The following is a 5,000-nucleotide window of genomic DNA, read 5'->3' on the forward strand; positions in this document are numbered from 1 at the left end:
AGAAGATAAAAAGATTGCATGGCTCGCACAGAACCTTGTGAAAGGTCGGATAGATAGAGTAAGGCCATCATTAAAGGACTTTTTTCTTAGTACGGGCATCGTCGATGATTCAGTCGTGTCCGCTTTAAAACACAAGCAACATTCGACGTGGCATCTACAGCGACGTACGGTTTTGTCCGACATTTTTCTCTTTTCATCTTGAACGGGAGGCTGTAATAATCCTTCTGAATGTACACGTGCATGCGTTTCAATTGCGTAGAAGTGGATACTTCTACGTACTTACGTATGTGTGTTGTAGGTCAAGCTTAGGGTCGTACTGAACGATTTGAAAAAAGAAAGAAGAGAAAAATAAAAGAAAAAAATAAAAGAAGAAAAAGAAAGAATAAAGAAAAAAATGCCTGCCATGCGAAAGTCGCAATTACGCGTTTGCGATTGCACGCTCATACTAACCGCTTCTAACTCTTCCTCCTCCTTCTCCTCCACCTTCTCCTCCACCTTCTCCTTCTTCTTCTTCTTCTTCTTCTTCTTCTTCTTCTTCCTTTTCTTCTTCTTCTTCTTCGTTTTACTCATGCCGTTAGAATTAAGCCACGACAATGCACGCTTTTACGACTAATAACAGAAATTTCGTGAATACTTGACTAACAATTTCGCAAATACTTCGTATAATTCCTTCGTTACTCTCAAAACATTGTTCCTTACGTACAATTTTCCAGAACGTATTTTGTATAAATTACGAGGGGGAAAAGAAGGAGAAACGAAAAAAGAAAAAAAAAAAAGAAAGAAAAAAAAAAGAAGAAAGAAAAAAAAAAGGAAAAAAAAAAGAAAAAAAAAAAGAAAAAAAAGAGGAAAAGTAGAAAAAGAATACACGACTTATTCGTGTTTTATTCAACTGGGCTTATAAAACAAAGGATGATTAGTTTTTGAATTGACTTTCTCATATCTTTCGATCCTTTCGAACGAAGCTCCGCTTCAGAACAATTTTGTGGAAACACAGTTCTTTTTCATTCATTCTTTCTCTTTTTCGTTTCTCCCTCATTTTTGAAGTTGATCTTTCCTTTCGTTCAGACCTACTTTTTCTTTCTTTTTTTTTTTTTTTTTTTCTCTCATCTGGTATAGTTCGTGAAAAAAGAAAGAGAGAGAGAGAGAGATAGAGATAGACGCGTAAAGGTTTCCGTTCTTTTACCCTGGGGAAGGAGTAGAGAAAATGGTCGTCGCAGCGCACCAGTGTTGCTCTTATTTTTCAGAGCGTGAAGCAAAACAAGAAGAGCGTAAGAGACGATACGAGACGATGCGACGCCCTACGTACGTATATACATTCGTATATACGTATATACATACGTTACATATATACATACGTTACATATTACGTATGTATCGTCTAAACGAAGAAAGAAAGGAGCAACATTCTTTATCGAAATGTAGGCTAGTAGTAACTTCCGCTAGGTTACCAATTAGTTACGATATTTTATAATTATTTTCTCGCGTACAAAGCAACTTAAATCGTCTAGCATGGCGATGATGGTGTTGCTGATGGTGGTTGTGACGATGGTTATATTAGTATGGTGGTGCTACTGATGGTGGTGGTTAATTATTTGAATCCGTTATGTTCTCGTTCTCGCGTCTTGAAACGCAATCCTCTCGTGTAATGCGAGACTATCTCTCTCTCTCTCTCTCTCTCTCTCTCTCTCTCTCTCTCTCTCTCTCTCTCTCTTTTCCTTTCTGTCTTTCTCTTTCTTCTTCTTCTTCTTCTCCTTTTTCTCTTTTTACACATTGAATGTAGCACGCACGTCGTGGACGGTGGCATTATGTCACGACCATTAGTTTTAACGAGCATCGACTCGAATAATTAGTATCACGCGGCCCGAACGATGACGATGACAATGACAACGACAACGACAACGCTCGACGACGACGACAATGATGATGATGATGATGATGACAAAGATTATATACAAGTGCGTTTCTTTTCAATGAAAAGATTCGTCCGATTTACTTTTCGTTTTATCGTCTTTGACGATCGTTTGGTAACATTTCATTTTGTTGATAATTGTCATGGACGATTTTCCTATATGACGAATTTGTAAAAGGAAAAACTTTTTCTTTTTCTTTTTTTTTTATTTTTTTTTTTTTTCTTTCCTTTAAATCTCGACGAAGATCGAAAAAGAAATTGAATGTCAATAAAATGTATTAATTAAACAATTATACCGTACAATCTTCCAAATTTGTTTCCATCGAATTATAAAATAATTACGAAACAATGTTGTTTTTTTTTTTTTTTTTTTTCTTTTGTTTTTTCTTATAAATCTGAATGTTATGAAAAATTTAATGAAATTAAAATTATATATTTAAACGTTTCTCGCCTTAATGCTGATTCTCATTGTGTTAGAGGGTAAGAGGGGGTTCGTTCTTGCGTCATCGTTTCACAATTCACGTCGCTTTTCCCCGGAGTGACGAGAACTGGAAACGCACCATGTTAGATTACATTGTGCGCGACGAACGTGCATGGTCTCGCATACTAATTTCGCTTCATGTTTATGATCTCGTCGTGGAAGCCCAGACAATCCTCTATGGTGTACTCATCCACATTCTACATACTAGTGTAAAACGGAGATTGAATTATATTATCTATCTACGAAATTGAAAATAATTTTCAAAATTGGAAAATTTTTTCGAACGAACCACTTTTTGACTGAACCTTTTGACTTTCATTTCTTCCTTTATCCTTTTTTTCTTTGTTGTGATTTTTTCTCTTTTCTATTCTTCTTTTTTTTTTATTCTTTTTTCTTTTCCTCTTCGATTTAAAAAAAAAAAAAACCCCTTTGTATTTTTATTCCGAGAAAATGGATTTTTTTTATTACTTTTTATTTATTTATTTATTTATTTATTTATTTATTTATTTATTTATTTATTTATTTAAATTTTTAATGATATCTTTCAGCAGATACGTGAAACTCTCGTTCGAAGAAAAATACTAAACTATAAATACTTACAACTTTCACGAGTTATTTCTATCCGCTTCTAATATGACCATTCTTCTCTCATTTTCTGTTTCAGGTAAGCTCCTTTCCACCGGTAAACGTATATTATAGATCTCTCACCATGATTTTCTTACTTTACACCATTAAATCACGTTTATAATAGGTAAGTCGTCGCTTAGCTAACTTTTCCGATCCTGGATAATCCTGTTTATTCGATTTAATTCCATTGTATTATATCTAAGTGAAATCACAAATTATATCATTTAATTATTATAATCAAATATTTTATCATATTTACATATATATATATATATATATATATATATATATTTTTTTTTTCTTTTTATAGAAATATATTAGAATTTATTAGAATCATATTAGAATTTTTATATGATCGCATTTATGAAGTTCAATAAAATTACAAATAATTATTATATATATATATATATATATATATATATATATCTTTGATAATTAAATAATGATATCACGAAATACAAAGACTGATTTCCATAAGCTCGAATATATACGGTATGCCAGGTAGAAATTGAGGACGCTCAACTTGTCCGTAGAGTTTGCAGTAAGTGTTCTACTAACGGTCAGAACATACTACTAGACTAGCAGTCTGCTTTGGAATGGCACTCGTGGGTTTGCTAATCGTAAGATAATAGCATTCGGTAACTCTGGTCGAAATAGTAATCGGATTCTCTAAGTTCGAATTAACAGCATTCTCTTTTATTTCTCGCTACTGTTATTTCGAAAGAGTACGTTAAAACTAACGATTCGTTCTTCGTATATATATATATATATATATATATATATATATATGATAACACGAGACTCGTCGTATATACGTTTTCTTTAATTTTTGAACCTTGAAATTAAATTTACCAATCTACCTATATTAAATATATATTTATTTATAATAGCATTCAATTTTCAAACAACAATACACGAATATTTTTCACTTTTTTTCCCTTAACACATAATCAAATATAATTAGATCAGCTAACAATACGTAAAGAGTCACTTGGGAGATTTCAATGCTTTCCGCAGGATTCCAAGTGTTACTAGAGTTAACCCAGTCACACTGCGGTTAGGTCAATTATACCAGTGCGAAAAATTGCGATGAAATTGGGTCGGAAAGCTAGGAAAGAAAGAAGAGAAGTGAGGAGAGCCAGGGAGAGCTAAAAATAGTACTTGTAGAGAGAGAGAGAGAGAGAGAGAGAGAGAGAGAAAGAGGGCTGCAATATGTAGAGGAAAAGCACACAACTGGCACAAAGGCCATTGATGCAAGGTACATGTAGGTAATTAGTCTAGCTCGTAGGAATTTAGATGGAGTCGAACTATCGACTGTGTGGCAACTTGCCCGACGACATGGCACGTATCGTGGTTTCAGCTTGTTCCTCAGCCATAATCCTTTCGATCTATCGAAGGAGAAGGAAGAACACAGAAGGAGACCAGAACGCATCGGAGTCTCATGCTCTCGTTATATCGCGATAATACAGGAGAGATTCGATTAACTCTAACGGTTCGACATCTTGTACATGTATATAATATATATATATATATATATATATATATATATAGAGAGAGAGAGAGAGAGAGGTATATACGTAAATATATTCGACAATATTGCTAAGAAATGAAACAGATTATATAAATATCCTTATTATTTTTTTTTCTCTATTTTTTTTCTATTTTTTTTTTTTTTTTTTTTTTTACTTTACTCTTTCTCTTTTGTTCTTCTTTTTTGCTTCATGGTCAAAGGTGAACTAGGAAGAAATTAAGAAGCGTATTACTTTGAAAAGATGCCTCCTCATCGACTAATTTGCACTTAACGGTTGTAAGAAAATTGTCTACATTATATAGCTTAAAGCGGTAACTTAGCTTCGCGGTATTTCCCAATCGTGATTCTAGTAAATGAATAGCAACTGGTTACGGAAAGTGAACACGATTATTTTGCGTGTTAAGGATAGGGACGAAAGGAAGAACGAACTTATCAATGGGAGTAAACGATCA

General features: G+C 33.4%; 1 protein-coding gene across 2 annotated transcripts in view; it reads left to right on the plus strand.

The window, feature by feature from the left end:
- Positions 1-5,000, plus strand: part of twin (CCR4-NOT transcription complex subunit 6-like twin) — a 324,109-nt gene that overhangs the window by 139,892 nt on the left and 179,217 nt on the right. The gene's annotated exons all lie outside the window — the stretch shown is intronic.

The sequence above is a fragment of the Vespa mandarinia genome, chromosome 10 (genome assembly GCF_050613455.1).
Source record: "Vespa mandarinia isolate Hongniang chromosome 10, ASM5061345v1, whole genome shotgun sequence".
NCBI classification, from domain to species: domain Eukaryota; kingdom Metazoa; phylum Arthropoda; class Insecta; order Hymenoptera; family Vespidae; genus Vespa; species Vespa mandarinia.